The following is a 13262-nucleotide window of genomic DNA, read 5'->3' as shown; positions in this document are numbered from 1 at the left end:
TTTCTGAACAGAGAGATCTGATAAACTCTTCAGAGGAAGAATGAGGTGAAAACCATTCTGATCTTTCCGTAGGCTGGTCCTATTCATTTCTCAAGGTAGCAAGCCTTGTACATAGAATGCTAGTGAGTTTTCCAGTGCTTTTTCTGATGTTATTGCAGACTACAAGCATTTCCAGCCCGGAAAGGCTGAGTGGGTTATTTTGTATCTGTAGACTATACAACTGTAGCCATTGCTGGTCAAATGTGACTTGGATGTACTTGGAGCACAGTAGCAATGAACCACAGCACTTACCGATGTGCTGTCATATGTCACAGGTGCTGCTCTGCTGCTGGTACTGGCTCTTCAGTTTATGGCTCCACTCCCAGCATGACTGCCTGCATATTTTTAGGCACCAAACTTTCAGAATCAGCAAATTGTCGACAGTATTGCAACTTTGCTTGGGAAGAGAAGGGAAATCCATAGATTTGTGAACGTGCTCTGTTTCTTTGGTTGATGGTGAGGTGTTTGCCAGGAAATAAAGTGCCCAGGGAGTTTTATGAGTATTGAATTTCTGCACTGAAAACAGGGCTCCATCTTCAAATAAGTAAATAACTAATGGTTCGGTTTTTCACAGAAGCTAGTTAAGTGAATACCTCTAGTACAAGAAAGGGATAGAATCATGAGGCATCTTTCTGTAAGCTGTTACACACCCTTTCTGCTGAGGAATAAAAATCAGCAACAACAAGTCACGGAAAACAGGTCATCTATATGCACATTATGAATCTTGAAGAGCTATTTCTCTGGCAATTTTCAATAAAAAATATCTAGACTGTCCCACATTGCATGTTATCTCCTTTTATTCCAGAAGAAAGGCTGTTGCAGGAGTGTCTTCTCAATGATAGTTTTAATAATAGGATAGAAACAGTCACCAGTTTCTTATTCTCATTTTGAAGGTGTGTTTAAATGACTGTTTGATGTTGCTTTTGCTCCTAGCAGGTTGCTTTGCACTTAGCAGAAGAAAAACCCTTAGCTTTTGAAGAATTTTTTGTTTGGCTTCAAGAGAGTTTAGAAAGGCTTTGGCTGACTTTGTGTAAGATTTGGAGTTGAGTGGTTGTATGAAATCAGAAGAGTAAGAGAAGAGAAATGAAGCCATGGAAATTGTAGTACCCTTCTCTTAAAAACCAATTATCTGCTAGGAAACAAAAAGGAAGAGAAGAGTAATTGAATGGGACAGTACAGAAAATCTGTCTTTGTGTAGTGCATTGAGCAGGGCATATTTCAGCTGCCTGGTTGTTAGATGAGTATCATTATTTATCTGCTGGTAACTTGCTTCTGACATTATCACTAAATTGGTACCACAGCCTGTTGTCCATCAGTCACATTAATTTGAAGATGCAGCATCTAGAATTGGACCTCTTTTATTTGGAGAGCACAACAAACCAAGCAGCCATAATTTGTCTTGTAAAATAATTCAGCTCACAGAAATTAAACATGCAATTTCAAAATCTCTTCAGTCATTTAAGTTTTTATCTTATAACAAAATTCCACTTAAATGGAATTGTCTTTAAACATCAATTTCATTCTGAGCAGTAAAGTTCTGGTTGAGATGCAGGGAGTGACAGGTGTGCTGGCTTGCTGTTGTGGAGGCTGTTTTGAGGAAGGAGATTTTCAGAAAGGGCTGCCATCAGAAAGCAGCATAAAAACTGTAAATAGCCTAGTGGGTTAGCAGCACTTCATGCCCAAAGGGGTTGTGCTACTTCATAGTCAAACCTTGGTCTTATTACCTCTCCCTGAGTTGGAGTGGGATTTGTGCTGAAGCCAGCATATTATCATTGCTTTGCTGGCTCTTTTCAGGGAGCTTTTGCTGAGAAAAACGGAGCTTACGATCTTTGGAAGAAGAATGAGGCACTTCAGGGAGAGTACAAGGATGTTGCTAGGGTATTCAAAGGGAAAATTGGAAAGGCAAAAAAAAGAACTTCATTTGGCTACCATTGTTAAAGATAACAATAAATGTTTTTACAAATACATTAGCAGCAAGAGGAAGGCCATTGAGAATCTTCCACCTTTATTGGTCGCAGCAGGGAATACTGTTGCTGAGGATGAGGAAAGACTGAGGTTCTCAATGCCTTCTTCTGTCTTTATTAGTCAGACCAGTTATCCTTAGGATATTCAAGCCCCAGCTTGAGACAGGGATAGGGAGCAGAAAAAAACTTCCCACAGTTCAGGAGGAATCACAGAATTGTAGGGGTTGGAAGGGACCTCCAGAGATCACCGAGTCCAACCCCCCTGCCAAAGCAGGTTCCCTACAGCAGGTCGCACAGGTAGGCATCCAGGCAGGTCTTGAACATCTCCAGAGAAGGAGACTCCACCACCTCCCTGGGCAGCCTGTTCCAGTGCTCCGTCACCTCACTGTAAAGAAGTTCTTGCACACATTTGTGCGGAACTTCCTATGCTGCAGTTTCCAGCCATTTCCCCTTGTCCTGTCTCCATTCACCACTGAAAAGAGTCCGGCCTCGCCAATCTGCCCCCCACACCTTAGATATTTATAGACCTGGATCAGGTCCCCTCTCAGTCTCCTTTTCTCAAGGCTAAACAGACCCAGTTCACTCAGCCTTTCCTCATAGGGGAGATGCTCCAGGCCCTTCACCATCTTCGTGGCCCTCCGCTGGACTCTTTCCAAGAGATCCTTGTCTTTTTTGTACTGGGGAGCCCAGAACTGGACGCAGTGCTCCAGATGAGGCCTCACCAGGGCAGAGTAGAGGGGGAGGAGGAGGAGGAGGAGGAGGAAACTGCAGAAAGGTGTAGGACAATGAGGTGTTTGGTGGCTCATTCCTGGGAAGCTGTCTCAGCTGGGCCTACAGAGAAAATGGAGCAGTCTATACCTATCGTAGGCCCAGTGTGGCCCACTTCATTTCCAGAGTGAAGCAGAAATTGAAGCCAGACTGTGATCAGCTGCCATGTCTGCCCTAAGTCTCCTTTGTAAGCAAGGCAACTATAAGCTTCCCCTGTCCTCATTGCCTCCAGCTCCTGGGATGTGACAAGTGCAGAGATATTGCTAGAAGTAAGTTTTGTTCTGTCTTGGAAAGTTTCCAAAAAGATATACTGTGCAAAAACTTATTGCAGAAGATTTGTAATAATTGTTTACACAGATATTAGAATCTAACCTTTAAAACAAAATATAATGTATACAGTGGTTTTCAATGCAGACTTTTTAATAGTATAACGATTACAGCTATTTCTGTTATCTCATTACTGGTGGCTAGAAAATTAACAGGAATTGTCAGCATTTTAAGCAAGAGTTAGTGCTGCTTTTATTATTATTGCTGTTATTATTATTGAATTGCTGTGCATGTTTTGATCTGTGCTTCAGCTGCATGTAACTGTATAATCCAAAGGTAGAAGCAGATTAGTGAAGATGTGATTTCAATAGTGTGGGAAGGGAGTATAGTCAGGTGGGTATGTTTGTTACTTCCTACTTGGCAAAACACATGGCTTCAAAGGAAGCCTAGTGAGCTAACCCTTGGATAGATGGTGTGGAAAGCAAAAAATAACTTTGCTGACCATGTTGGGCAGAGCCCAGCTGACCTCTTTGGAGAGGTATTTGGTAATGGGTGACTCCAAAGCCCCAGAAAATATAAGTTTTCTCTCTTGCAGCATAATCAGGAAGTATGACAACAGCATCTACGATTTAATCTGTTTTTCTCTCTTCTTTTTAATTTTCTATTTTAATGAATTGAGTAACAGTAGAGGGAGTCATAGTATACTACAAATGTCTTTTTTTCTTAAAATAAAAATTATCTTTTGCTACATAAATAGGAAATAATAAATATACATTACCTTTCAGTCTTCAGTAAGATTGTATCCTGGTTTGGTGAAACCCCATTGACATGTCACTCCCAAACAATGTGAGTATATGTACATAAATAAACCCCTTTGGTGAGCAGAAAAAATGCAAAACATGGCACTTGATCTTCACACAGCATCTCATCATCAAATATAAAATGATTTCAAGAAAAAACCAAAAGTCTGTTGGTGTTTGCTGGCGTGTTTACATTGCCATCTGGAATATAAATTATGTTGAAGAGTGTTTTCTATGTGCTGGCTTTCTATGAATCTATTTCCTGCTAAGTATTTATGAAATTAGTTCTAACATGTCTGTCAATTCATATCCTGGTACTAACATTTGTCACTTATGTTGTTTGATAGCCTTTTGTAGGAAGATCCTTGAAACTTCTGAGCTGCACAGTATTGAAATGTGGAAGTAAGCATTCGTTTCTGGTCTGCATGGTACAGTGGCATTCCTGCTGACCTGTGGGCATTTTTGTTTTCTCCCTTGGATGTTTCTCTTGAATAAATCCTATCTTGGTGGAGGTAGGAGGGCTCCAATCAGGAGAAAATGGCTTATTCTTTTTACCCCATTAAGCTAACTCTTCATATCTCCAGAGATGGGTTACTTCTAAATCACTTGGCAAGAAACATATTTCTCAGAGAATCTTCTTTTGTTGATGTTTCTTAGCAGCTGTTTTGGCTGCAAAGAAGCATGTGTGTGTATGCTTCTTTTTACAACCAACACAGTTTTCTTTAAGCAGTGAGACACTTCGTGTTTTAACACTGCTGGCAGACAAAAGAATGTTTATGTTTCTGTTCATCTTCTTGGAGGGATATTTGTACCTTATAAGTGCTGATGCTGCCTCACAGTAGCAGATTTCTTCTAGTCCTATAACTCTTACAGTAGCAGCAAATACAAAGTTCTCTGCTCCTTTCATCTGTTTTTGGAACATTAGAAACCTGTTTTGGTATTTATGTGTTTATTCTGTTTCTCCTAATTATGTGTGAAACAGCAAAAATGTACAGTTTAATTTGTTGGTGTCGATTCTACCACAAAGGTGCTCCTGCTGATGATGGATCTGAGCAGTTACTGTCAACTAACGAATTCAAATGTACAGCGTTCACAGACAATTTCAAGCAGTGCCAGCTCTAATTGCCTTGTTAATCTTACAAAACGATGTTCTCTTCAAACTTTTGTTTAGAGTCAGTCAGCATTAAAACATTCTTCCTGCTGACATAACTTCATATACAAAGTTCAAGTGAGCAATTAGTAATTGCATCTGTTTTTGAGTTATTTTCCCAGCTTGTGGTAGTTCAGTTAATAACCTTTTAAAATTCTGTAGTATATATCCCCAGGCAGCTGTAGCTCTATTTCCCTAATCTACTGCATGTTCAAAGTACTCGGCTATCTGGGGCCATCTGTTTCTCTTCTCAAAAGACTGTAAAATCCTTGGCAATCCCCTGAATGAACCTCATGCTTCTTAACATGGAAGAGTATTCAGTCAATGCAAAATCTGAAAAATTATGGGAAGAGACTTAATTGATATTAAAGATAGCATTTTTTCTTTCGATGGTCACTACGTACAAACTATGCCTCAGAGCACCTCAGGGAACCACTATGTATGTTTATCAGCAGAGTGCATAAAAATCCATTCCAAGAATGCTAGCAAATATACTTAGGTTGGCATGTCACTATAGAATGGTAGAATGGCTTGAATTGGAAGGGACTTTAAAGATCACCTAGTTCCAACCTCCCAAAGGATCTATCAAGGATCTGTCTCAATCCCAATTCTTTCACTGAACAAGGACGTATAATACCAAAACAGCATCAAGTTTACTTGTTTCTTAAATTATTCCATGAGTATATCTAAGGAGCCATTCATAAGTTTTCGTATCTCTTCATTTCTCCTCTGCTTAGAACTCCTGGATATGAGTCTTTGTGGTGCGTGCTATTTGCTATAAAGTTGAATCTTTCCCTAGATGCTGACTGCATCATTAGTCATGTCTTTCTGGATGTACATACTTTTTTATGAATTTAAAATGAATTTAACTGTACTAATATATACCCACAAAATAATGGCAAGAAACTCCAGTTCCAGTTAAAAGAAATTATATTGATATTAAAGCCTTTGAAAAATCTGCACCATTTCTGCAAATATACAAATTTAAAATGCTTGAAATGTATTCAGGTTACCCAAGTTTCTTCTTCTGTCTTCCAGAAAGCTGATGAGAAGCAGTTTTCATTGAGTCAGCTCTCTGCAGAAGCTCTGTCTATACAGAGGTACTAAACATTTTTTATGGTTTTAAAAATGTTTTCATTTCTGTTGCCATCTTGAATTTTGTTAGGTAAAGATAGGTTTCAGAGTTGTGCAAGAAGCATTTCTTCTGTCTCTGAGAACCTGAAAACTCTTTATGTGCTATGCTTTCTGTTATTAGGAATCCAGTTAACTCCAGATTCATGAAACATTTGTTATGCTTTTGACGCCTCTTGGCTAAATCCACTATGAACTCGCAGAACAGAACACATGTTCCTGTTGTTTGATCTACCGTGAATCTGTACTGATGATTATTTCATGCCAGCATGTCCCTTTATGTGTGCTGAGTTTGAAACATGCGGGTGGAATGGGTACTCCATCTTCGGCAAAGAATGTTGGAGTGAAATGCCAAGCGCTAGACACCTAAACCTGACAAAGCTGATGTCTCTAGGCTCTCTAGCTGTCATTTAGGGTTTCCTCACTGGGGCTTTCAAAGGCTTTTTACCCAATTTGTTGCCTGAGTATACTAATTTCTTTTCATTGATTATCTATGGAAAATAAGGATGCTAGAACCCTGACTTAGCCCCAGACATATAAGGTTTTTTGTTTTTTTTTTAATGCATCTATGGCCTACAGCTTAGCATGGTGGGAGCACACCTCAACTTCTATGCTTTTTTACTTGCTGATGGCAGTCTGTATTTTATCTAACAAAAGCTAGCCTGAAACTAGCTACTCCACTGACCTGAATCTCGAGCCTGACATCATATCCTGAACTGACATGTCCTTTGCTACTGGCTGCCTGCAGGGGTGATGTCTTCTTCAAATGTGGCTGTCAGAAGCTAAAAAACAGGTTGTTTAGGTCTGAGTTCGTAATTTGAATACTGTTGGTCATCCAGTCATGTCCTTTTGTGAACACTAGTTTCTTTCAGGCATAGGCTTATGCAAATATATACATAAAACATGCATGTTATGTAATAAGCATGTAAGTGCATAAACATAAGATTACAGTTTTTAACAAAGTATTATTATGTCTTAGAACGCCGCCTTACAAATGTATAATGATCACGTATGTAACCAGTTATGTGGGGGGTGTCCTGGCCCTGCTCCCTATCTCCGTATGTTTATGCTGTGCTTGTCAAAAATACTTTGCTTTCCATCCAGGATTTCAGCCAGATCCTTTGTATTGGAGTGTTTGTCCCAGATTGCAAACACCCATGGTGAGACTTGCACAAGTGTGCTTCTGATTGAATGTGCGTTCCCACTGATGATATAATTTGGCTTTGAATTTGTGCAAACAGCCATCTTGTACATCGTGTTCCTCTGCAATTCCATGCTCACTCAGATGTGAAATTGCTACATACCTCTTAGGGAGTGTGTTTATTAATAACAACCTACCTTTCCTTGTCATCAGCACTCTGTATCTGGCACAGATCTCTAGTAGTTTGTCCACTGGAAAACGGCCTTTTGTAGATTTCGTGACATCTGCCTGGTATAGTTACTTCAAGCACTGATTCTCCCAAATCTATTTTCCCGTAGTTCCTGTGAATCCTTGCATTGTCAACTAATATGACTTTTCTTACTTTTATGATTTTTTTTTTTTTTTTAAGTATATAACACTTTATGGAACAGTTACATAGTAATACATTGGGGAATGGGTACTGGATGAAAAAAGATTCCTTGGCACAAGCTGTATTTTAAAGATACAATAACTTCAGTTCTTGCTTGCTCACTTCTTGGAAACATCCCTGAGACAGTGGTCTATGTCCCTGGCATTGAAGGTGGGATACTCCCCACCCCCTCCTACCTCTCATTTCCTTGCAAGCCTTCTTTCCTGACCACTTTTCCTGACCACTTCAATTTTAGGAACAGAGATCAGCACATATGATGGTCATTCTACCCACACCCATTCATCTCATTCACTTGACTGTTGTTAGAAAATGCAAATATACCCAAGATAAAGTTTCCTTCTTCTTGGGATCTTCTCTAAGTTTTCACAAGATTCCTTTTAATCATATATCCTAAGGAATGATCACTATACCTTCATCTTATTAAGGTTTCACAGACCGGAGAGACAACAGCTCTAGCATTTTATAATGTTCATCTCCTCTCTACTTATGATCACCTTGGCAACTTGCGGTCATTGTGTGTGCCATTCTTCCTTTGAGGAGGAAGAAACTCCTTAAAGAGCATCTCTAGCAGGTGAAGTTGAGTCTTTAGTGTCTTGAATCTCATTCTTTGTTTAATAGAGAATTAAAGAGAACCTGGAATTGTAAAGAAGACTGTGCCCTTTTGTGCTCACTCACCAGATAAGAGAAAAACTAAGAACTATGTGTGTCTCCATCCCTTGAACATTATCAGTAGAACTGATACTCTATTTAATGGGAAAGGGGAGTTTTCCACTTTGGGTTGAAATCTTGTGATTGAATTCAAGAAAATGAAAGCCCAGGTACAGATGCAAGCCCTCTGACATCAACTCTGATGAACGACGTGTATTTCCATTACAGTCTATGCAGCATGAGAACTTGGGAAGCAAACGAGAATTGGACCATGTAATTTTTTTCCAGTCTCTTTTCAGGTCTTTTATAACTCTGCTGCTTTCAAAAGCAGCCTTATTCATTTCTTCGGTTTATCTGTATGATTCAGTTCCTAGACCTTGTTTGTGGTTCCTTATGCAAAATTCAACACCGTTGCTAATTTTGTGGCCCCTGTGTTTGTACTTCAATTACTCATCAAATACTTTTTTGCATCATTCTTATAAAACATTTTCAAAGGGCAGAATTAATATTTCATCAGTACATTCAACTGCTGCTAACGTTACTGATCAGGAACATTTGTTTTAATTCAGACTGTGTGATTGTGGTCAATGTGGACTTAATCCAAAGCCTGCTGACTAGAAAATGCCAGAGAACTTCAGCAGTCTTTGACTCAGATGCTTTTTGAACACTTTAGGTGTATCTGACAGTCAAGACTGTTTTGATCTATAATGTATCTAATGTGTCTCACTCATAGGATATTAGAGAGCATTTAGTCTTTGGGAGAAAGGGAAAGTGAGTTCAAAAAACAAAAAGACTAAATTCTTGTTCATTACATATTATATTTGCAATGATTTTTTTTAATGGCATTAGTTACATTCCTGTATATACTGTTAGATTCAAAAAGTGAGCATCACCTAAATCATTTTGATACAGAAAGAGCACTTCTTGAATTCTGTCAAAATGTGATTATTTGAAAAAATATTATTTTCTTCCTTATTTTCAATTTAATTTTAAATTGAAGATCAGTGTGATTAGCTCAGGTAGCTAGTTTTAACGACAAGATTATCATTTTTTGTCACCAAAATCTAGTCATCTTGATTGATGGGAGTTGTAGAGGGGATGGCTAAAGGGGCAGAGGGTGTGAGAAGGCAGATAAAGTAGAAAAGTAGCCATTGAAAAGAAAACAAACCCTTAGCTAGGTGTAAGCAGTCTAAACTTTTGTGTTTAGGGAAAGAAAAGAGAGTTATGTGAACAAAGCAGTTGAATTTTAGAAATGTGTTGAGAGCAGTATAACGAGAGATCAGGAAATCAAGCCAAAAGGTATTTGACCTCAAAAAGTGCGGTTGCCTTAGTACGTATTAATATGTGTCAGATTTATGGAATGTTTTTTTGTCTTAATGATAAAAATTATATATTTTTATACTGAATATTGAAAATCTTCCAGCTTCAGATGCACTCAAAGCTCAGCAGAGATGGCTTTGGCTAACTGGTGGGAAAATCTTGTGATGTTGTCTTCCATTCAGTAGACTTCTGATGTCTTGAAAGGACATGTCTTTGATATTAAATATGTTATTTTTGAGATGTTACTGAATTGCAGTGATAACATAGAGGAATGCTTTAGAATGTGTCTTTCCACTATATTCCTAAAAAGGCACGAACCAAAATCTCTGTGAAGTGCTTTGAATAGATCTCTGTCTTTAAGGCCACAGCCGCATGCTTTTGGGGACCTTTCATGACTTCATGTATTCCTCATGAACAGTTGTAGCTCCACTGACTTTGGGACATTTGAAGGTTCTGTGCATGTAGTTAAGAAAAACTTCCAGGTTTGTAACCTAGGCATCTTCTGTAGGAATTTATGTACCTTCTTTGGTCCAGTTCATGTGAGCTTCTAGTGAGAGAAGTATGCTACATTTACCTGATCTCAGATCTGGATGGAAAGAGAGGCTGTTGTGTGTCGTATAATAATGTTCTCTACAGGAGGAAGATCTTTGTCTTCTTTCTTGTGTGATAAAAATGTATTTTATAATGTTTTTTAGATGCCCAGGTGTATTTTTGAGAGTTCTGTCCACACTGGCTATAGCAGTACTTCTGTTTGTCCTCAATATATGTAATCCTTCCAGGAAATTTTTAAGGAGGTATTAGCTTTGGGAAAATACTAGAAGATTTATTAATACAGTCGTGTCAAAACAGTTAATTGAATGCTTTCATCTCCGTGACTAATGAAAGATTATATTGCTGCAAAAATATGTCATAGGATTCTACAAATTGTAACTAAAAATAACAGCCTCATTAAATTTAAAGATACTTCAGTGCAGGAATTGTCTCACTGCAGAGAGCTTTGCAAATGCTTAAGGAAAGCACCACCACTGTACATTTTGGTGTTGTAAAGCATGGAGGCTGCTTCTGGCTAAATTCCTCACAGCTGGGACCAGAGCCTATTTTTCTGCTGGTGTAGCAGTAGGTTTTCTGTAGGAACAATGAATCAGTTGGGTTTTAGGAGATTTTTGCAAGAAAAATAATTGTGTATGTGCATCAGCTGATAGTGACTTCTCTGAGAGACCATGTTCTACATGTACTTGACTGTAATATTCCTTTCCTTAAGGTCTGTAGGGGTCAATATAACCTAAAGAAAAAATGGATACTGTAGGCATTCTTCAAAGGCATTGTGCACTCGTTACAGATCCGTGGCAGCGGTGCAACCACAGAAAAATCAGTCTAATGAATCAGCTCAATTCATTTGAGCTAGAAATCTGTCACCCTGCCATTGCCACTGGTAAATCCCATCACCTAACCCCAGTGCATTGCTTCTTCAGCCTTTCCATATTCCTCTTCATTTTGACAACTCTGCTTCTTCGTTGTCATTGTTCCTCATATTCTCATGTTTGTTGTGCCCAAAACTTGTTAGCCGTATTTGCTTCTTTCCTAAAAAAATGCCTCTTTACCATCTTTTTTCCCACAGAAATGTCTTTTGATGAAATACTTCAGGCTTAATTTTTGTAGCGTACTGAGCTGCGAGCTTTGCCACTGACTGAAATAACCATGAAGCAGATATTCTCTTTGTTTGTATGTGAAGAACTGAAGTGGATTGTAAATTTATTTCACTAGATCCAAGTTTCCTGAAATTGAGTTGCTGCCTTTGGAATTCCAGAGGGAGAATAGAGACAGAGCAGATATGGCTGTATGTATCTTCTCCAGACTATCAAAAAGAAAATCCTGTCATTTATGTGAATAATGTATAATACAGTAGATGCTTACGGCACTAGTTTAGGAAAAAAAAAAAAAAAAAAAGAGTACTTGTGATATGAAATAAATACAAAATTGATGGCATAAACCTATATTCTATGCTTAGCTGCTGCCTTAGTCTCTGATTCTAAGCTGCTTGCATGGTAACTAATTTCCATGGCAAGAGTGATTTCCAAGGCTGTTTATTCAATGTTGGTGTTATTGTTTTTTGGAAACTGACATTTCAATAATCAAGACATTTGCATGCATTTTAAGTGGAATTCCATTGTTTTCATTGGGCTTTTAAGGTGACTGTGACATAAAACTTTGATGATATGAAAAATAGATAGAAAAATCAGGGTGGAGGTAAGAAGGGAAACTCTTTTCTCTAATTCCATTCAGTTACTCTTTTCCAACATTACCTCGGTAGAGATTTCTGATGCATTTTTATTTGTATTTCCTTTGCAGCACTCTTGTTAAGGAAGATAAACAGTTAAACATTTTAGAACAATTGCCCAGGAAAAGCTCTTTACTGCTTTTTTGGAAGTACAAAAAAAAAAAGTACAAACTTAATTTCTATTTTTTAGTTGTCATTTACTTACTTCTTCTTACCTGTCTCCAAACCAATCAGTTTGATCAGTTGTTATGAGATGTATGATGAATAACTTTGTTTTCTCACAATAAATACGATTTTATCCCAGAAGTTACAACTAATTTTAGATCTGTTTGATCCCTCTGTAATTGTCATTCTGTGTCTAATTTTGAGTTGTCTCCCAGCTCAGATGTGACATTTCTGGAATTATGTTAATAGATACTGATTTTCTCAAATCCACCCACAGAGAGTTTTGCTTCCTCTGCGTGATGGACACAAATGTCTTCAGATCTGCTGATTCGGTAGAAGTGAACTTGGATCATCCAGGACCATGTTATTGGGGCTCCATCTTACAGTAGATGAGAACAGAATGGCAGTGGCATTATAAATTCTCTAGATTAGAAGCCAGGGAGAAGAAATTTTATAAGATATGATGTGATGTTTTGCTTTGGGCCAAAAACACAATGCATTCCCCAAAGAGAGAATGCATTTTTTCATACTGCTTCAAGATTCATGCAAATAAGAGTATTTTTAGTAGTTCTATTTTTACAGGGTCTTGCATAATAATGATGATTTATTTGGCATGAACATCACTGTGTAGACAATTAACAAAAAAAATCTCTTTTTGTGATTTGTAATCTCTGGAGGATAGGAACGAGGTCTTGATTATCACATTAGGTATTTTGATGAAGAATAGTGAACAAAGATTTCAAAACATAATAATCATGGTAGTTTGATATTTTTTGCATCATTACTTCCATGCTGGATTCTTACTGAAACTAAATCTCAGACCTTTCTGAGACATTTTTTCCAAGCAATTGCCACTGTTTTTAATCTCTGTATCTTTTTATGACCTCAAAAGTTACATTTCTCCATTGATCTACATCACCTTTGTCAGGCAAATACTAACTAAAACCATAATGCAAGAAACATAGATTTGCAAGGAACTGTGCAGTCTTCGTGAAAGCCGTGCTCCATATATTCATATCTAAGAATAAAGCCATCAAGCAAATGGGTAACGGCAGAGAAAACCATAATTTCTTGTTGAAAAATCAATGACTTGATTTTCCTGCATTTCATTCATGCAGTATTGTTCTGCTCACTTAATAGAGTCATTTACAGAAGATAAAT

General features: G+C 38.0%; 1 long non-coding RNA gene across 1 annotated transcript in view; it reads left to right on the top strand.

Moving 5' to 3' along the window:
• LOC122183975 overlaps positions 1–12648 on the top strand; it is a 28253-nt gene extending 15605 nt beyond the window's left edge. Inside the window, exon 4 of the long non-coding RNA XR_006180463.1 lies at positions 12379–12648. This is a non-coding gene — a long non-coding RNA (uncharacterized LOC122183975). The remainder of the gene's footprint in view (positions 1–12378) is intronic.
• The last annotated feature ends 614 nt before the right edge of the window (positions 12649–13262 follow it).

The sequence above is a fragment of the Lagopus leucura genome, unplaced genomic scaffold (assembly GCF_019238085.1).
Source record: "Lagopus leucura isolate 7727_CA_CO unplaced genomic scaffold, USGS_WTPT01 Super-Scaffold_100021, whole genome shotgun sequence".
NCBI classification, from domain to species: Eukaryota; Metazoa; Chordata; class Aves; order Galliformes; family Phasianidae; genus Lagopus; species Lagopus leucura.
The sequence above is the reverse complement of the archived record's forward strand: the minus strand, read 5'-3'. Positions and strand labels throughout refer to the sequence as shown.